The sequence below is a fragment of the Canis aureus genome, chromosome 4 (genome assembly GCF_053574225.1).
Source record: "Canis aureus isolate CA01 chromosome 4, VMU_Caureus_v.1.0, whole genome shotgun sequence".
Taxonomy (NCBI): Eukaryota; Metazoa; Chordata; class Mammalia; order Carnivora; family Canidae; genus Canis; species Canis aureus.
The window spans coordinates 14,945,280-14,966,766 of record NC_135614.1 but is presented as its reverse complement, the minus strand read 5'-3'; the positions used below and the strand labels follow the sequence as shown (position 1 = coordinate 14,966,766).

Below are 21,487 nucleotides of genomic sequence, written 5' to 3'. Positions count from 1 at the left end.
AATGTAAGTAAAATAAACTGTGTGCATATTTAAATAATTCATACTTTAATTAAAATTGCCTATGGAACACTAGGATATTTCAAAATCATTTTGACCAACACCTACTTTCATCAGTTTAAAAAAGAAAAAGAAGAATCACCATATGTAACTTAGTATGGTTTTTGAAAAGGTCCCCAAACTGTAGAAACATAGGTCACGTGCTTTTACCCTGTGCCCCATGCTATAATTAGCTTGTGGTGTCAAGAGGAGGAAGTACAACTGAACAGCAGGTACCCAGTAGGTTTTGCTGCATGAAGCGTAATGAGGATTTCAGATGTAACACACTAATACTTGTTTTATTACCGTAGTCAATTGTCCGTGCATCTTAGGATTCATGTTGTGTACATTGGCTAACTCATGTTTCTTTCATTAGCCGAAGCAATTAATGTACATTCAGCCTTTTAAGTGCTACCTCTTTATGCTTTCTCCTTGTGTAATTCAGTTTGCAATGATTAAAATAATTTTTCAATGGCGATGTCACAGCTTAATGAAAAAATATACAGCACTAATGTAGGAAGCATTTGTAAACATTTTTAGGAGGATATTGTTTGTTGTTACACAACATCGTAGCAGATGGCTATAAAAAGCAACTCAAACTCAAACTAGCTGAGAGACAGACCTCAGGGGATTGGGATAAACAGGTGAAAGAAGGAGAAATTGTACTCTTTTTAAAGAGAATTTAACACCATGTCAGAAATACCTTAGGATCCCTCTTTTGGTTTGTATGGTTAAGGACCAAATATGGGCTAGCGTTTACAACTGATGACTCAGTCTTTGTTCAACCTTTTCACTATTGGGCATTTACCTTGTGCCAGACCTCAGGCTAAATCTTTTATACACAGCTTCCCATTCAATCACAGAAACTAAGACCCAGAAGGATGAAATAACTTTCCCTAGAGTCTCTCCACCAGTGAGTCCTGGAGCTGGGATCCATCCCACACCCAATTCTCTCTTACCACCTAACAGAGTGGTTAAAGATCCAGGCTGCATCTGTTTAGGTCTACAATTCCCTGTATATCAGCGATGGGACCACCACAAGTTGCTTAGCCTTTCTGAGCTTCAGTTCATTGTCTTTAAAAATGGGGATAGTCATAGGAACCTAACTCACAGCACTGTTGTGAAGAATCAGTGAGTGAGTATATGCCATGTGCTCAGAAGCATGCCTGGCACACATGGCAAGTGCTCATGCAATATCTCCTCTTGTAATTACTACTCTCTCTATGCTATACTGCCCATCCCGTGTTGTCTGCTTTCCTATTTCAGGCCTAATTGTTTCTTTGTTTAAAGCAAGATGTTATGCTATTATGATGCCTATTAGTAAACAAGTGTGTTTGTAAATGGTCTAAGAGATGATTATGACACACTTGCTACACATCATAATCAGAATCCAGATTTCAGCAACATTCGAATCTTTCCTAATTTAATAAGTGATTATCTTTTAGTGCACATGGGCAAAAATTTCAATAGATATATTTTTAAATTATTTTTCACTTCTACATGCATGATGTGATAATTCAGTCTTTAGCAGCTAGACGTATGTGATCAGACCAAAGGAGTTCAGACACTGAGAACATTGTGTGTTTCCTTTAGATCCCCAGTCAGTGCTGAACAGAAGAAAAGCCATTTCTGATCTATGGTGATTTACTGCATTCCTTACTCAGGCTGGCTGTTTCCAAAAGCAAATTCTCATACTGTTCCCTCTGCCTATATATTTGTCATATTCCTACTCTCCCTCAAAGACTTAGCTTAAATGTTACCTCCTCCAGGAAGCCCTCCAGGAAGCTTTCCAGACCTGTTTTTTCCTTTCCAGATAAAATTTTCTCTCCCTCACCTGAAGGCCTGAGGTAGAAAACACCCATTTTTCTCCAATAACTATCCTCTCTTTATACTTGGTTAGTAAATTTCAAGGCTGCAGCTAACACATGGCTTTCTAGACTAAAGATTGTATCAGCCTCTCCTTACAGCCTTGTGACCACAGTTTGATGAACAGGATATAAGCAGAAATATTGTGTCCTACTTCTAGGATATGTCCTCATACAGAACAGGGCATGCCATTCTTTACTTCTTCCTTCTTTCTGATTGCTAGAATATGGATTTAATGGCTGATACTTGAGCAGCCATTTTAGACCATGAGGTAGAAGTCAAGTGTTCATGATGGCAAGAACGACTAGCTCCTCCCTGGTGATTGTAAAGTCACCAGGCAGCGTGGACTGCCCACTGCCAAAAACTGTTTATGTGAGAAAGATAAAAACTTGCATTTTCCTTCATTTGCATGTGAACCCAGTCTTGACTCATTCAACTCCTTCAGTATTTTGTATTATCTGCACTTGGATCTCCTGTATGGCTCTCACAATATCATATTTTATCTAACTATATAGAATAGCTGTTGCTTTACTGGGTGTGAGTTTCTAGAAGTAAGAACTGTCCATTAAGTATTCATCATGGTGTTAGGCTCTTAGTAGGCTCTTGAGTAAATGCTTGTTGCATAAGGAAACCTGATTCAGAATGTGTAGAAGACATTGAAAAACAGGTCCTCTTGACAGTAAATCAGGAGCATCTTTTTGTATAAGCATAAAGGTCTTTTTTATGCACAGATTTACAATGCACAGCAGAAAAGCAGCACAATATGTTTTGTCTGTTGTGTCTATCCATTGTTCTTATTCAGAATGACTTTATTCTAATTAAGAGCATAAATTCTCTTGCTTAAGGATTACGTGTTTGCTTGAAGGCCCCAGTAATAAAGTGTGCACATGTGGCTGAAGAACACTCTCATCTGAAAAGATCATCCTCTTGAGTAGAAAGCCTTAGGAAGAATGAGTGGTGGCTCCAAGGGAGGAGAGGTCCATAGTTCTGTCGCATGACTCTTACATCTGAGCTAAGTTTGTGGGATATGATTATGAGAATTATGAGACGCGGTGCATGTCCTAGGTTTAGCCACTTGTTGGCTATTTCTACACTTAGTCTAACTTCCTATCCAGAGTTGTTTTCCAGGGGTTCACTAAAATAGAAGATGTACATCATTTGAAATAAATAATCTATATTAACATGAACTGTAGGGTTTAAAAGGCAGCAGGACAGGACATTTTAAACTTAAAAAGCAATGTTTTAGCAGAAAGTAATGCTTTGGGGAACGTAGGCTTGGGTTTTTGTTTTGTTTTGTTTAGAATAAAACAATCAACTAAGAGAAAATAGACTATCTTGGGCGGGAGTGTCTTATTGATTTATCTATTCTCTGCTATGATCCCATGACTCTTTGGTAGTGTCACAGATCTGAAATTACTATGTGAACTTTGTGAAAAAGCATGACTTCAATGGGAATTCATAACTCAACTTGTGTATTAAGCACTTAGCTCAGTTAAATTTCCCAATGCTACTGACATCATAAAGCTCTTCAGAAGGCACTGAGTGGTATAGAAAAAAAGTCTGTCTGAATTTAAGAGCCTAATTTGTCTACTTTAGAAGAAAGAAAATAATCTTTTTGGTGGCAAAGCTTTTTGAGATATAAGCATTACACTGATTTGGCTGTAAGTTTTTAAATGGCAATGAAAAATGAGCCATGTATTTTTTTCTCAAATTCACACTTGGCCAACAGTGAGAATCCTTTCATACTGCTTCCTCTGAATAAGGGTCACTTTATTCAAAGGGCAGAGGAAAAGTGGAATTATTTTAAAAATAAGAGCAGCTGCAGAAAATGCCCTCACTGCCTTTGTGAGGCCCAAGACAAATTGGAAAACATATGTCCCTCTGACTATCAGTCATTTAACATCTTGCTCACCTTAAGGATAACTATCCTGGGTGACCATGTGTTGCCAGTTTAAAAGCTAGTTCACTAGTACCATACAGCAATACAATTAGAACTAATTTGCTCCAGATATATTATGGGTTATAAATAGGTATTTTATCTGTGGAAAACAATGCAAAAAATCATTGAAACAAGTTAATCATGGGACATAATCATTAAAACAACTAAGTCTAGCTAGATCATTTTAAGAGTGAGTGAGTTTCCTTATCAGGATCACTTATCACCTAAGTAATGATCACAATTATAAAATATTTGCCATCAATAAAGAGAGGGAGGATGGAAGGAAGGGAAAAGAGAGGGAGGTAAAATATCTTCAGAAAGATGTCATAACCCCCTTGATTTCAAGAACCTTCAAAAGTCTTGATTAGAACATCTGAATCCCTAATGATGTAACCGGCCTTAGAATCTCCTGGGAAGCCACAGCTCAGCTGTTGTCACTCACATGTATCTTAGCAAAAGTCTAGGGCTTTTGGGACTACAAATCATATCTGTGGCTCAGCCCAACCCTCGATTCTTGACACTGAGCAAGTCCTTTCCTTTGTTTTTTGTCTAGATTCTTTTTTTTCCCCAGAGGAGAGAGAGAGAAGAAAGTAAGGAAGAAGAAGGACAATAATAGTAATACAGAGGCATAATTCTCATTCATACCCAGGTTTTCCATTTTTTCACCTAGCTAGGGGACTTTGAGTGCTAAAAGCACTGGAATATGGGACCACATTCAGCAACTGAGCTTCTACACTATGTACTAGAAGTTCTAAGTACTATGGTGAGAGCCACAAAGTCCTGGTGTATGGGATCATGTGTCCCACTGAAATACTAGACCAGTTCCAGTGACCTTGAACCCAGAAGCATTTGTACAACAATTCAACCAAATGCTGACACTCCAGTCTGAAATCAGAGCCAAAACCACAGATTCAGAACCTTTAACCTATCTGATCTTTATTTCACTCCACAGAAACTCATGAATGTTTTCTACTGAAGTAGAGCCAGATCCCAAAGTTCCACTGAGGTATTTGATATAAAGTGAACATGAAAGAGTCTATAAAGGATTCAACCTAGAACTCTAAAGGAAATTGGAAATGAGTAGAAGTAATTCTTAATGAACCAAATCAAAAATAAAACTGCCAGAAATCTTATGACTTCTTTTTATAAGATGGAGTCAAAACTCTTTTGACAATTGTTAAAAACAAAACAATAGGCTACAAATAGAGTTGCTTGTGCTCAGACCCATGTCACCAAACCAAGACTTAATTATGTCCCAGCTCTCCCAGAAATGGAATCTCAAACCAGTCAGCTATGAATCACCTGATCAGCATTAGTTTGGCACTCTGCCTGACAGATCCCTCTCACCCCCTAAAGGAAAGTTACCTTGTAATAATCGACCTGCTTTCTAACCCAGTGTAACTGCTTTGTTCCTGCTCCCTTCTGCCTATATAAGTCGTTTTGTACAATTCCTCAGAGCTCCTTTTTATCACCTGGTTAGATGTTGCCAAACACAAATCAATTTTTGTCCAAATAAACTCTTAAAATTTTAAATAAGCCTTGGTTTATCTTTCAACACAATGAATTATTTTTTGCTCAACTCATGATTCACTCTTGCCAAAATAGTTCCCTCCTGTCTTTTTTTTTTTTAACTCGGAATGTTTAGTCATAAAATTATTATTGAGTCTTTTGGGTTGTATCCCTGTAAGTTGGCCACTAGATTTGAATTGTGTTAATAGATATGGTAAAGTCCTGGAACTTCACTCAGGAGGATTTTTTTTCTATTTGTTTGTTTTCAAAGACACTAGTGACAATAACATTTATAACTGGGAGGAAAACAGTTTCCACATTAACACAATAGTTGCTACCAAAGTATTGAATTCCTGTTTTTGAGAAACATACTGGAGGATAAACTTAGTGTTCTAAGTATGTCTTTCATAGTTAGATAAGAGCCATTTCTCTTTTCCCTTCTTCACTACAAACCTTCCACCTCTCCCCCACCCCCAAAAAAAATCGTTTTGGCAATCTATTCCTTTGGATTATCAAGATACTCATAAGGGTAAAGAGAATACAAACTTGCTTTAATTGATAATTTTGCCTAATGTTCATTTTACCCTGTCAATAATTAGAAAATCTGAACAATGGTAGAAGGGTTCTGAACTGTCCCCCATGATTCTAGATCTTAGGTACAAGCCCTGACTAACCCCATCTTTCCCTTTAAATGTGGGCAGAACAAAAACTGTGAAGCACACTCTCCTGCTGGCCTGGAAGAAAGAAAACTTCCATGTTGGGAGAGGAGGGTGGTCTCTAGGTGTTGAGAGATGTCCCAGCCAATAGCTAGCAGGAAGACAGAGATCTCAGTCATAAAACCAGTGAGGTTGCAAGGGCACTACAAGTCTCAGCCGACACCTTGATTTCAGCCTGGTGACTGCCTAAGCAGAGAACATATCAGATTTGTATCCAGACTCTTAACTCATGAAAACTATAAGATAATAAATTTGTGTTGCTACAAGCCACTAAATTTTTGGTAATTTGTTATGTAGCAATAGAAAACTAATAGCTGACAAATGCATGTAAAAGTCAGTCAACAGAATCTGTTAAATGACCCTGCAATAAATGGCATTACTTTATCTTGGTGAAGGCAAAAGCAAAGGTTAAACATGGTATTTGTCACTATCTTCTTTCCTTTCTTCAGTTATAACATTTGGCATTTGGCAGAAGTGCCGAGAGTACTGTTTTCATTTCTTCTCTGTCATCCTCTCCAATGGATCACATAATCAATTTCAGAGGAAATCATGGAATGATTCCTTTATAATGAGGTACTCAAAATCAATATTCTATTGAAAGGGATATATGCAGCTAATCCATTTTAATTAACTAAAGAAGTTTCTTTCTTATAATATGGTATCTCTTCAAATACAATCAGAATTTGGTCAATCTAAAAAATGTGTTTGTGGAGAGACAAACATATAGGATCCAGTTATACATATGGATTATATTAAGATTCTGATCGTGGTGTGTTCATTTTCCCTTTTGTAAAAATTGTAGTAGTAGTAGTAATATCCTTTATAGGAGATTGTGCTCAGCTGTTTTCTCTCTCCTGAGACTCCTGGGGGAAAGGGACTTAAGCTTAATGAGGAGGCAGGCAGCCAGCATACCTCATGGGAAGACAGTGGCATGGATAGTAAGAGCCCTGGGTTCCTTTTTTTTTTTTTTTTTATAAAAAAAAAGATTTTTATTTACCTATTCATGAGAGACACACAGAGAAAGAAAGAGCGAGAGAGAGAAGAAGAGGGAGAAGCAGGCTCCTCACAGGGAGCCCGATGTAGAACTCGATCCCGGGACTCCAGGATCACATCTTGGGTTGAAGACAGGCGCTAAACTGCTGAGCCACCCAGGGATCCCTGGAGCCCTAGGTTCTATGACCTACTCTGACATTTATTAGCTCATGATTTTAAATCTATAATTTTCTTTTTCTAGGTCTCAGTTTCTTCATATATATATTTTAAGATGTTATTTATTATTCATGAGAGACACAGAAAGAGAAAGGCAGAGACCTAGGCAGAGGGAGAAGTAGGCCCCCTCGGGGGAGCCTGATGCGGAATTCGATCCCAGGACCCCAGGATCATGACCTGAGCCTAAGACAGATGCTCAACCATTGAGCGACTCAGGCATCCCCTTCATGTATATAAAGAAAGGGTTCAATATGCTCATTATAGTTTATAGTGTTTAAAACCTCAGGAAATCCCTAATGAACACATGGTGAAAGCAAAGACAATAATGGAAGTAGGGGAGATGGGAAACCAAGCTGACAGGTTCCAGGTCTCCCTGTTCATCCCCACACAGATTAGTTATTAGATTCTATTCAATTTTCTCATACTTGTGGGCTCCATGGAGAATTTCATATCAACAACTATAGCCTCATTAACCTGTACAACTGCATGCAGTGTAGGGATTATTTTCTCCAGTTTACCAATGAGAAAACTGAGGCTCACGGCAAGGTATTTAACTTGCTCAAGTCACAAAGCTAACAAGTGACAAGCCCACATCTGCCTGACTTCTAGTACTTATCCACACATTGTACTCTTTCAAACTACTAGAATTCGATCTGCTTTAGAGCAAAAGCCAAGATGTTTACTTTTGAGTGCCCTCATCAGCAGCACAGTATTTTATACAGCAGATGTCATACGAAAATATTTGTTATTGAAATAACTATCCCTGTTATTATTGGTGGTAAAATTGAAACTGAATCATTGGAAGGTGTGGAAATATCAATATGTTGTTCAGTGGAAGTGAGCTTTACTAGCTACTATGATGACAAAGCTAAAACACACACAGAAAAGCTTAACTTTAATTCATATCATCTCTTCTCTAAATGGATTTGTAAACATGGGATCATTGTCCTGTAAATGGAAATTCCTAATTCTTTTAACCAGCAATATCTAAAGAAGACTATCAAAACAAGAGCTCTAAGAAGTAGGTATGATCTCATATATATTAATTTTAATATATATAATCTCTCCTCTAACTGGATTTGTTGCCATAGGATCATGGGTTTACTACATGGAAATTTCCAATTCTCTTGAATATGATAATATTTAAAGAAGAAAATTAAAGGCATGAATCTAAAATAATGACTGATACGTCTAGGTTAGTATGGGATTCATCCTAAAATAACATTTAGCTCAGTAGCAATAGCAGCCTGATCTATTCTCCCTACTTAGTAAGTGTTACATATGGTATCTGCTATATTTTCCAAACCCCGAATCAGAGTACCTGACATAGGATTGCTAGGGAATATCCAGAACATATGGTCACCATCATATTAGGGAGCAACCATGAGATACTTTGGAGTTGCTATTCCTATAGCACATATGTGTTTCAGAGAATAACCTCTTATTTTCCCAAAGATATAGCCTAAATCTACCAAAAGCCTTTGAGAGCTGAAGTTAATTATATATCCAGGTAGGTGGGCCAGCAAGAAAGCTCAGAAAACAGCTTGATAATACAAGAAATCAACCCTTCAACCATTTTCAGTTTAGAGAAGCCACATCAAACCTTAATGAGAAACCACATGTAGTGGTAAATTCTGGCATTTAATTTTATGATTATTTACAGCCGTTCTGGTACATAGCATATGGCATAGAGTTGCCTTTTTAAAAGTACCAGGAAAATAAGCTCGGATGGACGAAACACATAGACTCAAACACTCAATAAAATTGAGTTTTATTCCTCTTGATAAAGAGATGAGAGACATATTTAATTAAACAACAAAAAAAGATAAAATGGTATGAGCTGTGGGTAATATTTCATACTTTGGAACTACTTGGCATCATGCCTCAGGCAAAAACTAGTAACAGATATTAAGAAAGTAACAAAAGTTGCAAGGTAATTTATTCTTAGGTGAATGTCCTATAGTCTGCCAAAAGCTTCATTCTTTTAATTCTATAGTCATTTGTCATTCTAATAAAATATTATAAAATACACTGTAAAACCTTTCACCTATTTGGTTTTTAAATTATTTTCTGAAGTCTCTTAGGTGATTGTGGGTATAGAAGCAACATAAGATTCATTTCTTTTCTCCTCAAGAACAGTAACTCTGCTCATCCATATCCCTGCGTATAAACCTAACGGATTTGAGTCAATTTTCTTCCCAAATCAGCTATTATAGTATGTTTCACTGAATGGTAAGAGAGCAATCAGATGGCACATGATACTGCATAGTAATAAAATCAAAGCAGAAGAGTTTCAGGTACAAAATCACAGACCAGGGATTCACCCCCCCACCTCCACCCAAAATCCCACCCAAAAAGACTATATATCAGTACAAAGGAATACAACCATATGAACACATACACTGGGAGAAGAGAAGTTCCTCATATTTTTGGAAGCACAAAGATGGATGAAACAGTGGGATAACACACAGTCCAGAATCTACTGTGTGGAGACATAATGCCAATCACTGAAAATGCAGTACACAACTAGGGAGGCTCCGGGATAGGAGGAAGAGTATGGAGAGGACTGAGAAACAGGACTGAAAATAGAAGAAAAACTTCAGTCAGCCCTTCTCCCCAGATATGAAGGTGGGCAGGTTGAAGGTAGACTACTCTTTATTCTCAGGCAAAAGTTACACATAAATAAAAATTAAGTAGAAAAGAATTTATTGTGGCCAGCCACGGAAAGACTCACCATTGTCATGTTAGTGCTATGAATTTAAGGCAGAGGGAAAAATAATATACAACTTGATGTTTAAAATTTATGATCTTCATCTATTATCATTTGAAAGCAATGTCCAAACCTTTGGAAACATTTAGAACCCACTTTGCTTATGTCCAAATGCCTAATGTGGCAAAGTAGACACTAGCCAGGCGCGGGATGGGTCACCATTTTCCTGAGTTGGTCTGTTTACTTGAAATGCTCAATGGAAAACACCTCTTCTCTCAGTCACTTGTAGAGAACTGAGAATAGACCTTGAAAGAAACCCATTTAAAACTGAAGTCCATAGCATGGGACAGCTAGATAATGCACCAGTGCTATTATAATCTTTTGAATTCCCCCAGCTGGATAGAAACAGAAGCAGGCAGCTGGGTGTCAAAGGGAAATGACCCCCACATGCCCTCTGCTTAGACACCACTCAACAAGTGTTCTAGAAATACAACTAGATTTCAAGGTAGGCTATGTTTTGTGGCTTCACAAAGATCTTTAAGGAAAAGCACCTCACTTGTAGCCGTATCCACTCCTCTGACATTCCCACTGTCATTGTCATCACTCCCTCCACAATGAGTTTTAATGCAAAATCAAATAAACTTGAAATAAAAAATGTCAACACTCAGGGCACCTGGGTAGCTCAGTCAGCTAAGCATCTGCCTTCATCTCAAGTCATGATCTCAGGGTCCTGGGATCAAGCCCTGGGTTGGGCTCTCTGCTCAGGCAGGGAATCTACCTCTCTCTCTCTCTCCCTCTGCCTCCCCCCCCTCTTGTCTTCTTCCCCCACTCATGGTCTCTCTCTCTCTCTCTCTCTCTCCCCCCCCCAAATAAATAAAAAATGGCAATACTTGGTGGCTAAAGGAAACTAACTCTCAAATACATGAGAATCTAAAATTTGCCTCCTAAGAAAATCTATAGTTGATTTGCTCCAGAATTTTCTAACCTATTATTCTCATCCTAGTTCTACATTAGAAACTTCTATGCCTAAGTCTCACTTCAGATGAACCATATCAGAATCTCTGTGGTAAAGCCAGGAATCTTGTTTTAAATGCTCTCCATTTATTTCTAATGTGCATCCAGCATTCAAACCACTGAAGCGGCCTCTAGTTGTAAGATGACTACAGGTTATTTGAATAAGGAACTGCAAACACTGATGTAGGGCATGAGTACATACAGGCATTTCAGGATTATGAAACACTTCTAAATAGCCACTTGAGAAAACTTAGAATATTCTCAGTCATAAAAAATAAGATTTAAAATCAACACAGAACCCCAATTATCATCTAGTGAATAACGCAACCCCCCCACTATCATCTAAGATACTTTGACTTGACTTAACAGCACTGCCCAGACCTAGGATGGAGTGGTCATCTGACGCTGGTCTAGACACCTGCTATTTCCTTTCTCTGGCCATAATAGTTATTCTTGGACCAAGTCTGAGCAAAGATGACACAACTTTTCTACAACTCTGAAACTAAGGAAAGTGCTTTTTCTCATGAGACTTGAATCTGAAAAAATAAAGGTTGGAGTTGGTAAAGCCAATATTTCCAACAAAAGAAAACATTTATTGGAGAATAAATCCAATAGAAAAAACTAGCTGAGAGACTCTGAAAGAGAATCCAGCCTCTGATTATATTCTCTGGGTTCCTACCCATACTGAGCCAAGCCTAAAACTAAATTTTAATCTGCAACTGAATTTTAAGTTATGAGAGCCAACAAATTCCCTTTTTTATAAGTTTAGTATGGGTCTTTGGTAACCCAAAGTATCCCATGTGAAACACGTTCCCATCTACACAACAGATACTTTCTTCCTTTCTCTGTCTCAAACTGTTCCCATTCCCAGCACAAACACAAGACATTATTTCCATGAATTCAGTACTTACATTCATAGACACAGAATCACAAGCCAGCTCACTCTCATTCTCAGAAGTCGTACAACCCCATGACAGATAGACCAAGACGGATTAACCCACATTATTGCACAAAACAAGAGCTTGACTAGAAGAGAGTCAGATGGTGATTGCCTTATCCATTTTTCCTATCATCAAAAATATTAAGACAAAGATTCACAAGGAGAACAAATAAAAAACAGGTAATAATAAAACTACTGAACATATAGTAAAATTACTGGAACCTGACGACAAAGAGAAAATCTTCAAAGAAGCCAGAGAAAATGCACATTACCTTCAAAGAAATCCTAATATGATTACAGCTAATTTCTCAACAATAATAATGAAAGGCAGAAGAAAATAAAATATCTTTCGAATGATATAATAAATTGAAACTATAAATGCACTAGGTTTATATATACATATATACACATAAATCTGGCAGCTTAAAAACTTTTAGCAAAAGAGCACCTCAGTGGCTCTATCGGTTGTGTTCAGCTCTTGATCTCAGCTCAGATCAGAACATTGATCTCAGAACATGAGTTCAAGCCTTGTGTTGGGCTCTAATGCTGGGCATAGAGCCTCCCTAAAAAACAAAACAAAACAAAACAAAACAAAAACAAAACAAACAAACAAACAAAAAAAAACACCACACTTTTTTAGCATACATAACACCAAAGAGGAAAACCAAGAAAGACAGAAAAGAGGAATAGATCTGACCATATAAAAAGTATGTTTATAAATTTGTATATAAAAAGGAATGCTATAAAAGTGTAAAAGATATTTTCAAACTGAGGAAAAATATATTTCCTGTATATAATATATAGAGGTGTTGTCCTTAATAGATTGTCTTTACAAATCAGTAAAAAATATATGATCATCTGATATTAAAATGAGAAAAGGATATATACACAATTCACAAATAAATATAAATGTTTAACTTAAACATATTTAACTTCATTAGTAATAAAAATACAAATTAAACAAAAATATCACAGAAACTTTCAACTATAAAATGGTGGATATATTTTTAAAATTTTAATATTGAGTTTTTCAAAAAATATGCTGACAATTAGGCTCCTTGTACTTCTGGAAGGCAGTTTAGGAGTGTACATTTGTACAACCTTTCTGGAGGGCAACCAAGCAGCACAGATTTTTTAAAAAATTAGGACATGTCCTTTGGCTCAGCAGTTACACTTCTAAGAATCCTTAGTCAATAATCAAAAAAGCTTATGAAGATTTAGCTATAAAGAAGTTTATTACAAAATAATTTATATGAGTAAAAATTTAGAAACAACATATATATTCAACAATAAGAGAGTTATTAAAGTAGTAAAATATACTGTAATTATAATATTTTGTAATTAAAAATACAATCAGGTAAGCTTAATATTATTCCATTTCTCTAGATTTTTATAGGACATACATCACCTTTTATGGGACAGCACAAATTTTAAATATGCTGTATTGGACTCAATTTATGTGTCTCTCCAGATTTCCTCAACCCCTCTGAACTCCCACGCTGAATGCTGGACAGTGATGTAACCAACTTGAGTAAGTTCAGTGGTGAAGGTTTTGGGTGCACTAAGCAGATGACATATTGAGAACAGGAAAGCTCTGATAACTTTCAAATCACATCCATTTACATATTGGGGAAGACTCAAAGTATGAAGGTTTGGTGTGCAGAGAGAGAAGAGGAGTCCAGTAGGTCCCTGTCTTATATCTTACATTTCCTTTCCATCAGTAACTTTAGTGGAAAAAGAAACAGTGCTCAGATTTGGAATGATTAAGAGATCAGCCTGCAATTCCATACCATTGTCAATTTATGCAAAGAATCCTTGAGAAGAGTTTCGAAGCATCGTCTGTGTTTATGCCCTAAACAGATTGACTCCATGGCTACCCACAGGCATCACCTGAGATGCTCTCTTCAGTATTCCTTGAAAGCAGTTCCTTCTGAGTCTTTTCCTTCTTAAATATAATCCCTCTCCACCTCACCCCAGGTCTAGGTGGCCTTGCACTCTGACAAGAGTAATAATGAATGAGAGTGAGACAACAAAGGACAAGATTTAAGATTCCTTCATCAGATATCTCAGAACACAGGCAAATGTACATAAATTCTGACCAAGCAGGCATGAACTTCCATGTCCTTCCAGAAAAATTCAGTTAAATCTACATCAACATCCTGGTGCAGATTATCTAAGTCAAACATTATTATCTTTTATGCTAAGTTTCTGTTGCCATGACACAGGTTCCTTTTTTTGTGATCTCAGCAGTGGAGATTAAAAAAAAAGATGAAGAAAGGAAAAAACAGAAACTTCAAATATAGATTTTTACAAAGTGTGGCTGAAATTAGTAATATGAGATTACTAAACTGGGAAAGTTTTTAGAATCTTAAAGTTGGTGATATTCCCAAAATATACAAAACACAAGTTCCTATACTGTCCAAGACTCAAGACTTTTCAATTATAAGAGAAATCATGTATGAAGGCCAATAAAAATCTACCTTGCACGACTCCACAGTCACATTAAAAATAAAGGCTTTCTTTTTAAATTAGTTTCAGAGGTAGAATTTAGTGATTCATCAGTTTCCTATAACACCCAGTGCTCATTCCATCATTTGCCCTCCTTAATTGCCCATCACTCACCCCATCCCTCCCTCCCACCTCCCATCCAACACCCCTCAGTCTGTTTCTGAGAGTTCAGCGTCTCTTATGGTTTGGCTCCCTCTCAATTTTCATCTTATTTTATTTTTCCTTCCTCTTCCCTATGTTCATGTGTTTTGTTTCTTAAATTCCTACATGAGTGAAATCATACTGTATTTGCCTTTCTCTGACTGATTTATTTCACTTAGCATAATACCATCTAGTTCCACCCATGTGGTTGCAAATGGCAAGATTTCATTCTTTTTGATGGCTGAGTATTAGTATTCCACTGTGTATATGTACCACATCTTCTTTATCCATTCATCTGTTAATGGACATCTGGGCTCTTTCCACACTAACACTAATAAAAATAAAAATTTTTAAACGTGTTAGTCTTATCTGCCTATTAGATAAATGGATTAGACAATAGATATGTCTGCTCATTTGTATATTTCCTCAAGAGTCTAGAATTGTATCTTAACAGTAATTTTTTTTACAGTAATTGTTTTGATCAACAACTGTGCATTAAAAATTCTCTTAGCTGCTAAATTTGCATCTAGGATTCTTTTATAGTAAATTCTTGCATCATGCACTTGACTAACACAGAAGCTGCTGTGTTAGGACTTGGAAGAAAAGAGTTTGTAGGTAGCGTCTGCCTTGGTGGCTGACAGTTGAGGATGGGAACCAAGGCGATGTTGGCAGTCATGAAAAGGAAAAGCAGTGCCCGATAGAAGTATGCAGTAGTATGCAGAGAAAAGCAGAAGTAGGGCAGCAGAAAGAACCTAAGGACATTTCAGTCCCTCACTGGGCCCCTGCCATTCTTGCAGAGTTATATCCTATCAATAATATCCTCTTTTGGTTCAAGCTACTTCAGGTTAAATTTCTATCACTCGGCACCTGAAATACTTCTGACCAATTCATCATCTTTTCCCTATAAATCCTCTCATCTATTCCTTTTCTGCTCTTAATTATTGCCAACTCAAGCTGTATCTCCACTGAGATAGTCAATTCACATTTTGTTGAAAAGCACACAAAGAATACTGATCAGATGTCAAAATGATGAACCTCAAGTTTATGTTCAGAGTATTTGATTAAATTGCTATTCTGTAGCACTGGGTATCACTCAAAACAAAAGGCCTTCAGTTGATATTTAAAGATGTTGTCATATAGCATGTAACACTACAATAGTAATCTTTTAAAACATGCTCTAAACTGAGTTAATTGCATTTCTTATAAAATTCACTACCTAATTTTCAATAGGTAGGTTTTTATTTTCTCTCCAATAACAAACACTAATATTTTTCTAGTACTTAAAATTTTACAATGCCTTTCACATGTAATCATGTTTGAGACTCTCAATAACCATGTGGAAGATAGAGTGGATATTGTTTGCACTTTTGTACTATTCATGGTGGGTTAATGGCTGCAATTCACAACCCTAAGAGCTCAGTGATTCATAACAATCAAAGTTTATTTTTTGCTAATAGTGAGTCTAACACAAACCAAGCAGGCTTCAGAGATGTCCTTGTGATGTCACTATCATCAACACCAACACAGCAAGGGGGGGATGAGTATGGGAAAGTACACCAGCTGGCCACTTTTTCAGAAGTGACACACATATCAGTTCCACTCACAATTCACTGGCCAGAACTAGTCACATGGCTTTGGCTCAAAAGCTAAGGAAGAGAGAAAGGCAGTCCTTGGCTGGCATCAGCTTCGCAGAAGCAAATCCACACTATGGAAGAAAGCAAGGACTGAGGGCATTCAGGTAGCCACCCTTGCCAAAGTTTTAGGGGTGAAGACCCTGAAAAATCACACAGAGCAGGAACTGCAACAGATCAGTCACCCCAACCCAGGTGTTCGGGCTTTAAGGTGGTGCTTTCCCCCCAGTGCTAATGCTAAAGGCAGTCACAATGACATGCATGTAAAGGTATCTGTATGTGTCTCCTCAACTCACTCATTCAGATTTTTCTGAGACTCTTAAAAACCTCAATTATCTTAGTTTTTTTTTTTTCAGACCTCCTTCCTTTCCCACTCTTGTCCCACCCCATCAACCATGCTCCCTCTATTTTTGCATTAATTAGCATTCACTTACATTGGAATGTGCTTTATCAAGGTCTATATGTCTTGACAGAACATGAACACCTTGAAAGCCATCTTACTCCTTTGTGTGCCTGATACACAAAAGTGATTAAGAAGTGCTTGGTGACTGAGGAAAGACTTTCTCCAAAGCTGGGTTTATCCAACTGCTGACCTCTCTTGGATTAAACCTCATTTTCCTCCATTAATAGGGAAGACCAAAAACAGAAGCCAGAACACATGTTACAGATGTAAAAATGTAAGCCTGGAATTTTTCTATATGTAACACATTTTATTATGACTCCAGTTCAGGAGCATCAGCAGATCCCCCTTCTTAAAATGTTTGTTTAATCCTACCATTCAGCAGCCTCGAGTCAGGGCGCCTACATTAGCTCTGAGTTGATGCTTGGATGAGCCTTAAATCTTCATGTTTTTTGACACCGTGCTGAGACAAACTCTTTGATTCAGGAAAACTGCATACTCCATGGAATAAGGCTGAAGCAATTAATCAAATATTTAATTATATCATAACAGAACACACAGTTATCAAGCTTTTAACTAACAATGGTAAAGAGTCCCCAGTGACCCAGGCAATAGAAAACACTAAGACACAAAAGGCTGCTTAAACCTTACTTCCTCCAATCTCTGTGGGAATGTGTGGAGGAGTCTGGAATGGATCAGCACCAAAAGACTAAGAATCTGGCAGCCAAGCAGCCCCTTCCCTAGGAGACTGCTTGTTTCCAGACATTCCTATTCACTGGTCCCGACTGACCTGCCAACTTTCACCACCTTGTGTTCTCTGAAACAGAGCTCTTCAGTTTCTTCCCCTTTGCCTCTTTTTTTATCCCTGCAGCTCATGGTCAAAAACCTAGATACTATAATCCTGGCATTTTGAAGCATGATATCTTAAAGAGCATGCAACACTGAAGAAATCATCCTACCCTTGGCTGACTTTACAAATTCAGAATCCATAGGATGATGCAAAACATTTACTTTCTGTTCTTATTATGTCCATGTCAATGGATATCCAGAAGTCTCCTCTCCTTGGTCTCTTTCCTTCTTTTTCAGCCTCTCAAGTTTAAAGTCCTGGTTCATTCTGTGGCTACCATTCTGTCCAAGGCCAGAGCAATACATTCCTGTCCCACTCTTCCTGGTAAGGTGAGGCTAGGCATGTACATTCTTTGGATTGGATAAGATAACCCAATTCCTCTCTCACTAATAATAGAGAGCATGTCTCGGCAGAACCTTGATGGATTGTGATGCTTAAACAACCCTTCACATTATATGAGAATGGGGAGAAACCAAGGTAATAAAGAGAGAGTCCCATCTTGCCACAAAAGTTTTGCCTACCCACTATAATCTGAGTGGGAGGCAATTTATCTCTACAACATAACCCTCTATGTCACACACAACTTACACCCACTTCTCCATTCCAATAAGAAATTTCTGCTTCTCAATAAATGTATCAACCATTGTCTACCAGCCACAGAGTTAAGATTTAAGGTTAAGGCTTAATTCTGAAAACTACAAAGAATGATAAAATAAATTAGTGTCCCAATTTTTCACTGTTTTCCTATAAAAAGGTTATCTATCCATACTTGTCACCATGTGATTCTGCAATGCCACCAAGTAAAATACACAAAATATACATAACTCTTCTTTCAACTGGCTATGTGACTTGCTTTGGCCAATGGCATATGGGCAGAAGAGACAGTGTGCCAGTTCTGAAAAGCGAGTTTAAGAGGCATTGCTTGCACCCTTACCCTTAAGCCCCTACCATGAGAACAACATATCCCATACAGTGGCTCTTCCTTTGGCGTGGGGCCAAGGATGAGAAACAGATGGACCTGAGTCAAACTGAAACAACTCAAATTAAACCAAACCCAGCCAAACTCAGCCAAGCCCAGCAGAGCCACAGGCAAACTGTGGCTCTCGTGTAACACAAGCAATAAGTAAAATATCTCTTGTAGTCAGCCACTGCAGTTTGGGGCTCATTTGTTGCTTGATATGCAGTAGGTTCTGATTAGATTTTTGTAGACTGAAAATTTAAATGGATGAATGAATGAATGAATGAATGAATGTTAGCAAATTACACAATCCAACTGGGTAAATGCTATCATAAAGCAATTTTAAGATAATCGTCAGATGAATAGACATGTATTTTTCTAAACTATACCATGTAATACATTAGTTTTTCTTAAGATATTAAAATGTATTTCTGGAGAAAACTGCTCCACAGTTAAATAAGTTTAGAAAATCTTGCATAAAATACTTCCATTTGGAGATCCATAACGCTCATGAACAATTAAAGGCTCTGAGAAGTCATGTGATAAAAAACTCTATTTAATTTAATTTAGTACTCCCTGAAATTGACCATCCACTCTTCCCCCTACTGGAATACCTATTAATATCCAGTGTTTTTTTATTCAGTGTTTTCTCAGGACATGGTTTGTGTCTTGACTTGAGCTGCCATAACAAAAGAGTATAGACTGGGTGGCTTAACCAACAGTTTATTTTCTCATGCTTCTGGAAGCTAGAAGACTGATATCTTGGGTGCCAGCAATGGTCAGTTTCTGGTAAGGACTGTCCTCCTGGCTTGAAGATGGCTGCCTTCTCACTGTGTCTTCACATGGCAGAAAGAGAGAGAAGGGGGGTTTCTCCTCCTCCTCTTATAAGGCTACCATTCCTATCAGATTGGAGCACCACCTTTATGACTTCATTTAACGTTACTTACCTCTAAAGCTCCCTCTCAAAATGCAACCATACTGGAAGTTGCCTCAACACAGGAATTTTGGGGAGGACATAATTCAGTCTATGACAGTTTGGGAATTACTGGTAAAATAGGGAGTGTAGCAAGGTGAGTTCAGGCTATGTTGATAGAAATAGGAAATACTTTACTGAAGAGGCAAGACTTAAGTTAGTCTGGGATGCAGGGTGAATTTAGAAAGTTACTTAAGGGATCTATAAAATAGTCCATTTTAAGCTGACACTCCTGTCAAATTTCAGAAGTATGAGCAATTTGCTGGGCTAGGCAAGTATACTACTTTAGATGTTTTACTGCCCCCACCAGAGGAAGGAAGGTTTTTCTCCTTCCCTCGCAACAGCCAGGTTAATGAGGTTGTCACAACTCCGCCAATGAAAAGCTACTACACACTTCAAACTCCCAGTTTACTCCAGCGGACTTCCAGTTTATAACAGCCTTCCCAACCTCTCTCTTTCCTCTATAAAAGAGCGTTCCTCTCCTTTGTTGTCTGGATGGGACCACAGTTTTGCTGTAGCTGCTTATCCCAAGCGGCAACTTTCTGCTATTTCCAAACAACCCACTTTTGAGGGTAAAATAACCAAGAGTTTAATTTTAAGATTGTTTGCTTGTTTATTTGCTTGTTTTAAGGTTCAGGAGACTATCTAGTACAAACTAACTCAATGTGATATAAATAAATACAGGGTTGAAGATGCAAATGCTCCCAAGAACCAGCATGGCAAATGCAAATGGGTAAAATTAGCCAAGTTTAAATGACAGGGAGTGGCGGGAATTGTGACAAACTGGGGAACGTAGGCCCCTTCTCTAGAATTCTAGCAAATATTACCTCGTAGATATGGAAACTGAGTGCTGGCACATCTCCTCACTTTTCAAGTAAAACTGGAAATCTGGGTTTTTATGTAAAATCTCCTAACTTTCAAATGCTGGCAACTAACTAAACATTTTTAAATCCCCTCTATATAGATGCAAATATACTCCTCCATCTCCACACATACACACACTCACACATACATATGTATACACACTTGTAGGGTAAGTCCAGCCCAGAGGCCACCAGTTCTTAACCTGCAACATATGCAATAAATATTTATTGAATGAAGACATCAAAACTATTTCTTTCCCTCCAATTGAGGGATAGATACAAGAGAATCCTGGTATTGGAGACCAGCATCTGGGATTGTCAGAATGGTACAGCATTAATTTTTTATCTTTGCTCTATTAAGAGAAGTGACCACTAAAATTTATAGATATGTTTGAGAGAAGTTACCATCAAATATCTCTTCTCTGTGAAATGAATACTTCATAAAGGACCCTAGTCCAGATGTCATTACAGATGGACTGGACTTCAGATGGCATGGACTTTCACTGCTGCATCCAATATCAAATTGAAAACAGTCCCATTCTTTCCATACTCTTGATGAATATTATTTCAAGATGATGACATTAAGTCATGCATAAAAAGTTATACATGCAATATTGTGTCACTAAGACTTAATTATAGGATATGTTACATTGAAATCCATACCTCTCACAGCTAGCCATGGTTCTGTCTGTTTCCTTTGTTTTTTTGTTTTGTTTTGTTTTGTTTTGTTTTTTGTTTTGTTTTTTTATCCAGAATGGTTTCATCTTAGGAGATGATATCTTAATTGGGGAAAGAAAACTGCTACCAAAATTTGGAGGATACATTAAATTCTGGTTTTTCTCTGTCAAGTTTTGTTTCCTGTGCTCTTTGCCCCATTGCTGTCCCTCAACACCTCTTCCACTCCAAAAGAAAGCAAGATTTGACAGACTGAGAATGTGCTTTCTATTCATTTCTTGAAGAATTAACTTGTGGAAGCTCTCCCCAGGTCATATTCACCAGGAAGCTAGGAAGCTCCTCCTTTCCTACTGGATGCCTGACCCTCCTCCACATCCTCCATTCCTTTACCCCTACAATGGCAGTGGGACTTGCCCTAAGCTAAGCTGATCAGCTTGTGGTCATTGAGAGCAGGATCTAAGAAACAATCTGAGTTCTTCTTAATAAGAGGCGATGTAAGATGATATCTAAGGAGAGGACTGTCAGATGACATGGCCTCAACACCAGAAGAGT

At 37.7% G+C, this 21,487-nt stretch overlaps 1 long non-coding RNA gene across 1 annotated transcript in view; it reads left to right on the top strand.

The window, feature by feature from the left end:
• Positions 1–21,487, top strand: part of LOC144311802 (uncharacterized) — a 53,780-nt gene that overhangs the window by 12,795 nt on the left and 19,498 nt on the right. Inside the window, exon 2 of the long non-coding RNA XR_013377315.1 lies at positions 17,706–17,790. This is a non-coding gene — a long non-coding RNA (uncharacterized LOC144311802). The remainder of the gene's footprint in view (positions 1–17,705; positions 17,791–21,487) is intronic.